The sequence below is a fragment of the Pelophylax lessonae genome, assembly GCF_965119305.1.
Source record: "Pelophylax lessonae genome assembly, chromosome: 5".
Classification (NCBI taxonomy): Eukaryota; Metazoa; Chordata; class Amphibia; order Anura; family Ranidae; genus Pelophylax; species Pelophylax lessonae.
This window is the reverse complement of record NC_138772.1, coordinates 496,142,912-496,155,599: the sequence shown is the minus strand read 5'-3', so window position 1 is coordinate 496,155,599 and position 12,688 is coordinate 496,142,912. Positions and strand designations below refer to the sequence as shown.

Genomic DNA, 12,688 nt, shown 5'->3' with positions numbered 1-12,688 from the left:
TTTTCTGTTAGAATAAACAAATACAGTGCCCCCCCTCCTCCCTCCCTGCAGAGGTTGGGGGGGGGGGACACACCTAAAGCTGGCTATGTACATTTTTTTTTTTTTCCCCCAACACACAACGGATTCCTCCATTTAAACAAATGAGGTGGATTGAGGATCCTCCACTGTCTGAATACAAGGGTCAGCAGCTGCTGGTCGACAACATTTCTTCTAGCATGCCCCTTCAACAGGAGTCAATCATATGATCTACCTCTTTCAAGTGGAAAAAACCTTTCCTTGATTGGAATTTGGCCCAGTCCCTGCAGAACTGGTCAAACTTTGATTAGTGCATGGCCAAGTTAATACGTGTGTGTGTGTGTGCGTATATGTGTGTGTGTGTACAGTATCCCACAAAAGTGATTACACCCCTCATATTTTTGAAAATATTTTATTATATCTTTTCAAGTGACAACACCTGAAGAAATTAGTTTGCTACAATGTAAAGTAGTGAGTGTACAGCTTGTATAAAAGTGTAAATTTGCTGTCCCCTCAAAATAACTCAACACAGTCATTAATGTCTAAACCGCTGGCAACAAAAGTGAGTACACCCCGAAGTGAAAATGTTCAAATTGGGCCCAATTAGCCATTTTCCCTCCCCGTTGTCATGTGACTCGTTAGTGTTACAAGGTCTCAGATGAGAACGGGGAACAGATGTGTTAAATTTGGTGTTATTGCTCTAACTCTCATACTCGCCACTGGAAGTTCAAAATGGCACCTCATGGCAAAGAACTCTGAGGATCTGAAAAAAAGCATGTCTCCAGACCTAAACTCTAATGAGCATCTGTGGGGCATCCGAAAATGGAAGGTGGAGGAGCGCAAGGTCTCTAACATCCACCAGCTCCGTGATATCGTCATGGAGGAGTGGAAGAGGACTTCAGTGGCAACCTGTGAACCTCTGGTGAACTCTATGCCTAAGAGGGTTAAGGTAGTTCTGGAAAATAATGGTGGCCACAGAAAATATTGACACTTTGGGCCCAATTTGGACATTTACACTTAGGGGTGTACTCACTTTTGTTGCCAGCAGTTTAGACATGGCTGTGTGTGCAGGGACAGTAAAATTTACACTGTTATACAAGCTGTACACTCACTACTTTACATTGTTGCAAACTGTAATTTCTTCAGTGTTGTCACTTGAAAAGATATAATAAAATATTTTTGTGTTTATTGAGGGGGATCTCACATTGGATTGCAAAAAAGGGGCCGCCTCCCCAAATGATTGCATTTGGGTGTTTCTAGTGAAGGGTACTATTAACGCTACGACATACAAAGATGTTTAAGATAATGGTGTGCTTCTGACCTTGTGGCAGGTGTTTGGTGAAGGCCCTTTTCTGTTTCTGTTGAAGTGGAAGTAAACCCTCCTATCGTTTTCACCAAAGGGAGCTGCCATCTTGGTCTCTGTTTAATCTTCAACTGCCATGATGCTGCACATGTGATCAGTTAGACAAAGAGGGGTATATGGTCTGGTAACATCAGTTACATACCTCCCATCCCAATATATGCAAAGGGCAAATGGCCCGTGGGACTTTATATGAGGTGTGTACCTATGGCTGAAAGTAAAAGCTGAAACCAAATGAGATAAATGAAATAAAAATTAATAGAGATAAAATAACTTTTATTACAGTAAATTGGAGGTGCATAAAGTACATGATAGTATATCACATATTGTATACATCGTAATGGTACAGTGAATCACAGTCTCATCAATATAGCCATAAATACATATATCATAGTAAATGAGTATAAAGCATCTTGAACTGACGCGTTTCGCGAGATAAACTCGCTTCTTCAGAGTAAATGCATAAGAAATATGTCTAGAAAGAAAGACCTGCTTGTATTGGAGAAACGGTAAACAAAAAAACAATGAAGTAAAAAAAATATAGTATATATGAAAAACAAAAAATTATACTGTAAATATGAGGAACTCAAAAGTGCCAAATACTCACAGGCCAATGTATCTGGAGTCACAATGGGCTAACTGGAGCGGAGGCGGGGAACGCCTGACCCTGGAGCTGAAGGGTCCAACTGGGCCAGGCCAACATGAGAGCCCATGGTAGATAGACGGATGAATGTAGTGGGAGGAGACTCTGTCTTTCAATTCTGTCATTTACTGCAAATAAATAATATCGTATATAATGTATAATACTGGATATGATCGCATGTATAGATGATAGCGTATATGTTAAATATCAGAATAGTCAATGTTAAAAGTAGTAGTAAGGATAAAGGATGGGAGAATTGATGTAACAAGGTTGATATAAGATGCATGAGAATGGGTGTCAGACGTGTGTTAGGGCTCTTTCACACGGCCGCTCCGTGTGAGAGCTCCGCTGCTGTCCTTCTTTTTTTTTTTTTTTTTTTCACATTTCTGTCATCCGCTCCGTGTGTCTGCATATCATCCCATCCGTTTGCGGATGATATGCGGACCTAATGCAAGTCTATGGGGATTGCGGATGTCAGCGGATGACACCGCTGACATCCGATTTTCCTTCCTTTCCGTTTTTTGAACGGAGGAAAAATAGGGTTCTGTTCCGTTCCAAAAAACGGAACAGAACTGAAAGGAAGGAAATCGGATGTCAGCGGATGGTATCCCGCTGCCATCCGCAATGCCATAGACTTACATTATGTCCGCAAATCATCCGCAAAAAAATAGGATGATTTGCGGACATACGGAAAGCTCGTGTGAAAGAGCCCCTAGTCAACAAATGGAGGGGGTATGTTTGGTGAGTGTGCTATAGAGAGTGGGGTGTGCTTCCAACTCTGTCATAGAACTATAAATTAAAAAGTGTAATGTAAGTAGGGATAATATAAGTAACAGGGGTGGTCAGTAAAATAAAATAATCCATGAATAAAGTGGTGATAATATAATGGGAATAAGACGAAAGTGATAAGGTGAATGTGCAGATTGCTGGGGAATGCTGATAAACAAATGATGGAGACATGAAATGAGTGAGGGGGAATATGTGAAAAATGAATGAGCACCTCTAATGAGTAAAAAACAGTATGCAAAGGGACGTGGTAGGGAAAGTGCTTACTGTGTTAGTGAATGGCTGATGGCAGGAAGGAAATGTGAGGACGTGGAAGGGGAAAGGGGGTGTCCCAAAAAGCAATCTATCCATGGGTGTCTCAGGCAGGCCGACTCCATCGGATCCTAGCGTCATGCTGCGGGCGGAACAAGAGGTCTAACAGGGGCATCCACCGACAAGAGGGGGAGAGGGACGCAGACCGCGACCTCACCCCTGCCGTCCGCAGATGAACTAGCACGCAGCGGCGATGTATAGGTGGCCCCGCCCGACGTAAACGAGGGGCGGAGTCAGCAAGGGAGGAAAAACCTCCCTCTTCATACATCACAGCTCCCGGGACAGACATCAACCACCCCCGTCACACAGCAGCCCACAATGAGAACCAGAGAGAGTAAAATGTCCAGTGTGAGAATATCACACTGGGCAAATGTTGAAAAATATATAAAATTTGGATTGAAAGTAAAAAAAATAAATAAAAAATATGAAAAATTGATTAATAATAAAATAGAAAATATAAATTCAAATATGAATAAAGTAAAAGTAAAAAAATATGATCAATAAAAGGGAAAACAGAAAAATTGTATGATGAAATGAATAATGCAAAAAAATAAATTAAATGAATTGTAGTAATATAGGTTAATGTACTATAAATTGATTGGTATAGAAAAACAGTTATGACACCAGACATTGGATGGTTTAACAGTTTGGTTGAGAGCACAACCAATGTCGCAGTCACATTTCCAGCACGTGGCAGGAATGGAACTGCTTTTTTTAAACTGTTTAAATTTATGGGTTTACTTCCGCTTTAATGATGTCAAAAGTACATTTCTTCTATTGGTTTCCAGTTTTAGCTAAGGGTAAACAAACTGGGGGTGGGTAGTTAAAATGATTTATACACTGTTTGCTAATGCGAATACTTTTCTATGCATCAAGGGGTACTTTGTTATACAAGGGGTACTTTGTTATAAGGTGATGTTTACTGGCTTTAACAAGGGATACATATTTAAATGAAGGCTGAATCACTGCTGCTCTGGGAAGTTTGCCATTATATGTATGAATGTGGATGCTTCTACATGCCAGTCGTTGACTTAAGCTTGTTGGTTACTTTGTCAACACAGGTGAATAGAAATTGATTTAAATTGCATATAAACCTTGTTTTAGAATGACAAATTTGTATAATCCTATTCTCTTAAATCTCAATGTGCATCTCTTCCGGGCTTTTCCTGTAAAAATTAGATTTGTATGCTCCCTAAACACATAGGATCTGACGGCCACTGGACCAATCGGCTTTCAGATTTTTTTTTTTTTTTTAGAACAACAAGCAGAAGTTAGAAGCTGATTGGCTACCATGCACAGCTGCACCAGATTTTGAACTCTATAGTTTTAGTAAATCAACCCCAATGGGTCTTTTTACTCCCTCTAAACCACTCCCAGTCCTGTGTGAATTAAAGAAGCTAGATAATTGCAGTGACCTACAAAAGCCTCTAAAAGAAGATTTCTCTTACGTCCTCCGACAGTCGCCGCCTCTTCATATTCGTCACATATGGGGTATTAGACTTTGCTCCGAAGGAGTAGCTAGGCAACAGAATGTTAACAATAAAGCTTTAACATATCCCACCCTCAAGGGGTGGTCCCCTCAGTCAATACCCTCCTACTTTCTGCAACCATATCTCAGTTTTAATGTCTAGCTTGTCAGGAGTGGCTGGCTCTCTCTGTGCTGGGACTTTTTGTCCCAGACTCTTTCTTCTTTTTGATATTTTGTTTGAGTTTTCTCTCTACCTTTACTTAGCTGTTATTTTTGTCAGCATTAGTTAGTTCTTCGGACGAAGAGGATCATGCGGACTGGGTCTCGGGCTGATCCCCCTGGTCGCAGGTCGCAGGTCGTGGGTCAGTGGCTTCCCAGTCTGCCATCGAGCGTTCAGCCAGGTAACGCTCCTGGCACAGTGAACGACCCATCCCTGTTCGGTGCAGGGATGATTGGTGAGGTGGCTACCTCACCGGACGCTGTGCGGTTTCTGAACCGCCATTGTGTGCGTCTTGAATTGCGACTCTCCCTGCCTCATGTGCAGCGGCTTGTTCGCCTGTGCGGGTTCCCCACGCCATGTGAGGTAAGTGTATCTATGTGGGGACCTGTCTGTCTGGGGGGGGTCTCAGTCTGGGACTGTGTAACCTGCCTTTAATCACACTGCTTGTCTCCCTATCTCTCGGCTGCATGCTGTGGGCTGCAAGGGGGGGGGGGAGCTGTATGACACTGAGTATGTCAGGCTGGGCAGTGTGAGGAGCTGTGTGCTGTGGGGCATGTTTTTAATGGCATGTTGGGGCATATACAGCGATCGCTGCGGCGATCTAACATGTATCCATATAATGGGATAATATTGTGTGTGATTTTATGCACTGTGGAGCGGCGATTTCGGCGCCAAACGACGCCATTTTACCGGCGCCCGCTCCGGCCGCATGGTTTACATGCACGGCGGCCATTTTCTTGTAGCCTCCATAGGCTTACATAGAGCGCCCTGGCAGCATCACTTCCTCTCTCCTGGAAGCACCGATCGAGGCAGCAGCAGCAGCGGAGTCTCCTCAGGTTTTATCCTTCTATTCCTGTGTTCCATTGCCTGTATTCAGTCTGTATATTCCCTGTGGGGGTCTCATTGTGCCTGAGTGTGGTGCGGTGGGCTGCGCTTGCTGTAAGGGGGCAGTTAACCCTTGGTTGTCTGGCTTACAGGGGCAATGGATTCTCAGGAGGGCAAGTTTCCCACAGTATTGGTGGAAAGCCAGGGGACCGCTGTTTCCCCCCCAGGGGGGGATTTAGCCACTATTGTGGCTGGCCTTGCTGCACAGGTGCAAATGCTGGTGGCTGCTCAATCTGCTAAACGGCCCAGAGTTGCTCTGTCCTCTGATTCTGAGGGTGAAGGTGATGGGGCTGTTCTGGCGGGGACCCCCCTATCGGGGTCCCGCTCCTCTCTTGATCTAGTGGGGTCTGAGGTAGAGGCTGAAGTTGAGGGGGTTGATAATTCTCCCCCTGGCTCGCCTGAAGAGCTTGCAATCATGGATGAGTAGATTGCTTCCATTAAGCAGACGCTACGTTTGCAGGACGAGGTGTGTCCCCCCGCTGCCTTGGCGGCTTATGGGACGCAGAGAAAACGCAGGACGCCGCAGGTTTTTCCCTGCAATGCTGATTTTCAGCGCGCTGTTAAGGACCAATGGCGCGATTTGCGCAAGCCTTTTGCGGTACCAAGTAAATTTAAGCTGCGTTATCCTTTCTCGCCTGCCACTGATGAACGGTGGTGTGTGCCTCCGCCAGTGGATCATGCTATTGCGGTTTTGAACAAAGCCACTGCGATCCCTGCAGAGGGATCCCCTGTTTTCCGTGATGCCACGGATAGGAGACTGGAGTCTCTTGCCCGTCATACTTATTCTGTTACGGGTTCTATGCTTAAGGCTCTGTTTGCTTCTCTCATGGCGGCCCAGGCGATCGCAAGTTGGACGCAGATGCTTAGGCGCGTCCTAGTGGCCGATTCGGCCTCGGCGGCGACCCTGGATATGGTGGATCAGATCCACCAGGGTGTCATGTATCTGTGTGATGCGGACCTGGACCTGATTCCGTTGGCCGCGCGTGTGCACAGCGTGGCGGTGTTGTCTCGCCGCCTGGTTTGGTTGAAATGTTGGTCGGTGGACCAATCTTCACGTAAAACCTTAGCCAATCTGCCTTATGATGGGTCTCGCCTTTTTGGGGAGTCCCTGGATGTGTTGATTAAGGGGATTACCGGGGGTAAGAGCACTCTCTTGCCCCATTTCCCCAAGGCTAAGGGGGCTTCTGGGAAGAAGCATGCTCATTTTCGGCCCCCTCAGGGGTCCTTTCGTGCCTTTCGGCCGCACTACAAGGGCAAACCGTTCAAGGGCCAAGGCTCTCAGAAGAAGCCCTGGTCTGGGAAACAGAAGTCCGGTCAATCCGGACCTGCGGCCCATAACAGTTCGGCCTGAAGGGGCGCCCTCACCCAGTTTTGGGGTGGGGGGACGCTTGCTCGGTTTTCTTCAGCCCTGGTTGGCCCGTGTGAGGGACAGATGGGTTCTGGAAATCGTTCGATCTGGTTACAAGATCGAGTTTCTCTCTCGGCCGGAGAGCAGATTTTTTCCCTCAAATCTTCAACTGTCTCCAGAGCGCCTGCGGGATCTGCACCTGGCGGTGCGGGACCTGAGGGCTCAGGGAGTGGTGGTTCCGGTGCCTCATCGGGACAGATTTCGGGGGTTTTATTCCAATCTGTTCACCGTGCCCAGGAAGGAGGGCAAGGTTCGTCCGATTCTGGACTTGAAAGCTCTGAACCGCTCTGTGCGAGTTCGCAAGTTCCGCATGGAATCCCTGCGCTCGGTGGTGGCTGCCCTGGTTCCGGGGGAATTCATGGCCTCCATCGATTTGAAGGATGCGTGCCTTCACATCCCCATATTCGAGGGTCATCAGAAGTACCTTCGATTTGCCATTGCGGAGGATCACTACCAGTTTGTGGCGTTGCCCTTTGGGCTCGCCTCGGCTCCGCGGGTCTTCACCAAGGTGCTTGCACCGGTTCTGGCATTATTGAGAGCCCAGGGCATTTCTGTCCTGGGGTATCTGGACGACATTCTGGTTCGGTCTGCAACCAGACAGGGTCTGGAGAAGGACCTGTCTGTCACAATGCAAACTCTGCAGGAGTTTGGTTGGACGATAAATGTTCCAAAGTCGACACTGAGTCCGTCGGTTCGTCTCCCCTATCTGGGAATGATACTGGACTCGGTGCAGGCGAAGGTCTTCCTGCCGGAAGACAAACTCAGGACTCTTCAGGAGGAAGTCAGGTCCCTCAGGGACGTTCCACACTCGTCTCTGCGGACGGGTATGAGATGTCTGGGATTGATGGTCTCGGCCTTCAAGGCGATTCCTTTCGCGCAGTTTCACACGCGGGGTCTCCAAGCGGAGATCCTGTCCAGGTGGGACGGGCGACCTCAATCTCTGGATCTTCAGATCTCGTTGAGTCATCGCACCAGGGAAAACCTTCTGTGGTGGCTCCAGTCCCCGTTGGTGTCCGGGGGCAAGTCGTTTCGTCCGATCTCGTGGACGATAATCACCACGGATGCCAGCCTGTCGGGCTGGGGTGGTGTTCTGGGCGTTCTGTCCGCCCAGGGGACCTGGTCGGAGGGGGAGTCTTCCCTTCCGATCAACATTCTGGAATTGCGTGCGATAAGGCTCTGTCTTCATCGCTGGACGGACCGGCTGCAGGGCTGCCCGGTTCGGGTGCAGACGGACAATGCCACGGCAGTGGCCTACATCAACCACCAAGGGGGCACCAGGAGTGCCCGAGCGGCTCGAGAAGTGGCCGACATTCTGTCTTGGGCCGAGACTCATGTCCCGGCGATAACGGCGGTTCACATTCCGGGAGTGGAGAACTGGCAGGCGGACTATCTGAGTCGCCAGACCCTGGATCAGGGGGAATGGTCTCTCCACCCGGCTGTCTTCCAGATGTTGTGCGCGAAGTGGGGTCTTCCAGATGTGGACCTGTTCGCGTCTCGCCTCAACTACAAGGTGAAGAGGTTCGTGGCAAGGACGCGCGACCCTCGGGCAGACGTGTCGGACGCGTTAGTGGCCCCGTGGCATCAGTACAGGCTGATGTACGCGTTTCCACCGATTCAGTTGCTGTCCAGGTTCCTTCGCAGGTTGCACTCGGAACGCAGCACGGTGATTCTTGTGGCACCGGACTGGCCTCGCCGGTCCTGGTACGCAGACCTCGTGAATCTGGCGGTCGACGCTCCTTGGCGTCTGCCTCTTCGAGACGATCTACTGTCTCAAGGACCGATTTACCATCCTGCTTTACAGTCGCTGGCTTTGACGGCCTGGCTGTTGAGACCGAGGTCCTGAAGGAGAAGGGTCTCTCTCCAGAGGTCGTTCATACTTTGATCAACGCGAGGAAGTCTTCCTCGGGGAAGGTTTATTACCGTACTTGGAAGGCCTATTTTGCCTGGTGTGAGTCCAGGGGGTTTTCACCCCGCACGTACTCGGTTTCCCGTGTGCTGTCTTTCCTTCAGACGGGTGTCGATCAGCGTTTGGCGCTGGCTACGATTAAGGGTCAGGTGTCGGCGCTGGCCGTTCTGTTTCAACGTCCCGTGGCTTCCAACTCCTTGGTTGGCGCTTTTATTCAGGGTGTGCGGCATCTGGTTCCTCCTAGGAGGGATCCTTTGCCCCCTTGGGACTTGAATCTAGTTCTATCTGTGTTACAACGTGCTCCTTTTGAACAGATCAGGGAGATCTCGTTGTCTGTTGTCCAAAAAGGTCGCCTTTTTGGTGGCGATCACTTCGGCTCGCAGAGTGTCGGAACTGGCGGCTTTGTCCTGCAAGTCTCCGTACCTGGTTGTTCATTTGGATAAGGTGGTCTTGCGACCTAATCCTTCTTTTCTACCGAAACGAGTTTCGGAATTCCATCTTAACGAGGATATTGTTTTGCCTTCGTTGTGCACGAAGCCTAAACATCCGAAGGAGGTGTGATTGCATTCTCTGGATGTTGTTCGGGCGATAAGGGTTTACCTTAAATCGACTGAGTCTTTTCGTAAGCCTGACTCCTTGTTTGTTCTTCCAGAGGGTCCTCGGAAGGGCATGGCGGCTTCCGCCTCTACCATTGCCAAATGGATCAGGCAGACCATTGAACAGGCCTATGCCTTGCAGGGGAAGGTTCCCCCTGTGCCTGTGAAGGCGCACTCTACTAGATCACTGAGTACGTCTTGGGCCTGCCGTCATGGGGCTTCTGTAGCCCAGGTGTGTAAGGCGGGGACTTGGTCGACCGTACACGCTTTCACAAAATTCTACAAAGTAGATGTTCAGGCATCGGCGGATGCTTCCTTTGGCCGCAAGGTTCTTAGTGCGGCTGTTCCATAGGGTCCCTTGTTGGGGACTCCTGGCTGTTGGGATAGTTTTTTGTATCCCCTGGTTTTTTTGTCTTTTCCTGGGTTGTTGCTCCTGTTGAGCACTTATTTTTGCTGTTGCCCAGCTGGTTTCCTTCCTTTGGTATGGTTCCTTTCTTTGATGTGGAGACTGCGTTGCCTTTTCGGCGCGGATGCGTTTCCCACCCCTCATGTTTGCACTGCTTTGGGACGTCCCCATATGTGACGAATATGAAGAGGCGGCGACTGTCGGAGGACGTAAGAGAAAACGGAATTTTTGTAAAATCTTACCTGTAAAATTCCTTTCTCTGAGTCCTCCGACAGTCGCCGCCCCCGCCCCTCTTTTGGGGTTTGAATGTATACTCTACTGCTATTCCACTAAAACTGAGATATGGTTGCAGGAAGTAGGAGGGTATTGACTGAGGGGACCACCCCTTGAGGGTGGGATATGTTAAAGCTTTATTGTTAACATATTCTGTTGCCTAGCTACTCCTTCGGAGCAAAGTCTAATACCCCATATGTGACGAATATGAAGAGGCGGCGACTGTCGGAGGACTCAGAGAAAGGAATTTTACAGGTAAGATTTTACAAAAATTCCGTTATTTTGCAATCTCAAAATACAGTAACACCATTTGCTGTAAAAGTTGCTATTACCCTTTAGGGCAAAGCAATAGGTTTTCTTTTATCCACCTATTCCTGCAACATATACTTACCTTTCCTATGCAACCAACCAAATTGAATACTTCAAAGTATGGAGGGTTATGTGAATTACTCCATGTGACATCACAGAGCCAGTCACTGCTGCCTCAAGAGGACAAAGGCCTGCGTAAGCTACACCTTACACAGACCTCTGCCTTTGCTCACTTTGGCTGAACAAAGTGGTGGGGAGTGAAAAGAACGTAGATATGTCCTGCTCAGGAGGTCTACGCATCAAAGCCTGAGGCAGCTGCTGGGCTCTGTCATCTTGGTTGTAATGTCAGCAGCCCCAGCATACTTAGAGCTGTCATTTACGTACCGCTCTACCTGACTGCTATATACAACTTTGTGTTGATAGGTGAGAGAGGGGTGGAGGAGCTGGGCCAGCACAGAGTAGACATTCCCAGTAGAGGAAAAGGCTGTACAAAGTGTTAGGGAATTAACATTTTTTTGAGTGTCAACCCCCTAACAGGTTCAGAGACCTTGCAAGTCATTATTTTTTATTTAATAGTTGACATGGTCTCTTGAAGGTAGAAATTGTTGTTTAAGTAAATGAAAATCTTCCGATAACTTGCTGGATCTTTTAGCCCAGGTCACAGACTTAACATTACACAGCCTTTTCAGTTCTTTCTGTCATGGTATCACTTTCATGCAGACAAACAATCCATCTAGGAAACCCGATAGAGGCTGTAAACCTTATGAGTGAGTCATAGTTGTGTTCGCCACTTTAAAGTTTATGTACTCACATGTCTAGCGTGACAGCGGAACAGTCTGCAACTTACTCACTGTTTGTTTTAGGCAGTGAGGAGGTCAATTAAAGCAGGAAACTATAAAGCATTAAGAAAGGCAAAGTGGATGACTTGATGGTTGCTCATTTGCATATTAAGATTCAGTGCTTAATCAAACATTGTGCAAGGCTGGGAGTTGGGCAAAAGGCATTAGCTGTCAGGAAAACCACATTAGTTGGCCATTTAGTGCGTTGTAGGCCGATCAGAATGTCTTGTGGTAACAATATGGAAATGTGGCCTGTTGCGTGGGATGTATGCTGGTTTAAGAGCAAAATTTATGCACTGGGTGCCTTGTGATGTTTTGGGAACAAGTGGTGTGACAAAGCACATCAAAGTGCATATCCAGCTGAGTGCTACCACGTTACTAATTGAGTTAATTAGAAACACGTCCCCAGACCAATTATCTCTTTCTGGCCTTGCAGGTCTGGGCAAAAGCGAAGAACAGAAGCTGAATTACTCCCTTTAATAGAATATCTGCCACAGTAAACAGTCAAAAAGGTTTGCTGGATCCTGGCGGGTTTATAACTCCAGGCAAATAATAATATAGCAATCTTCTTCAAAAGTCATGAAATTGTTTCACACAATTAAAATTTAAAGTCGTATATTGAGCCATCACAGTGCTACTGGGGGAAATATCCTGCTCTCTAATCAGAGGGAGAAGCGGGGGGGTACCTATGTGTGGGATATAAAAATCAGAGGCTTTGGTATCTGAATCACCAAGTGGAGAGCTTTACCCGTAATTAGAAGAAAATACATTGGAAGGAGCTAGTGGCGTACTCTGCGGACTTATGCCTACATTGATCAGCTTTGTTACGCGTTAGACCCAGTTCACACTGCGGTGCAGAATTTGCAGTGCGTTTTTGTATTCTGTGCGTTTTTCACACCACATTAAAATCGCACCCCTTTCATGCAAACCACTGCAGATGTACGTTAATGACACCCCAAAATCGGTTTGCAAAACGCAGTGTGAACACCCATGCGGCCAAATTTTAGTGTGGCAAGAGAGTCCTGCACGATTTTGATGCAGTTGCGGTCAGATTTGAGCCATACAGAATGTATGATAGAATAGAATTGCATGTGATTTGCACAGGAATATGATGCGATTCCTGTTGGTATTGCATGCGGTTCACGCACTGCATCCAGTGTGAGCCGAGACTTAATGTTGTATTAATCAGTAGGTATTATGGGACCACAAGATCCTGTGCATTATTGTTTTTTGATTAAAGATATTTTAGCTGGCTGGTGTTA

General features: G+C 47.4%; 1 protein-coding gene across 1 annotated transcript in view; it reads left to right on the top strand.

Moving 5' to 3' along the window:
- EIF3E (eukaryotic translation initiation factor 3 subunit E) overlaps nt 1–12,688 on the top strand; it is a 121,688-nt gene that overhangs the window by 96,737 nt on the left and 12,263 nt on the right. The gene's annotated exons all lie outside the window — the stretch shown is intronic.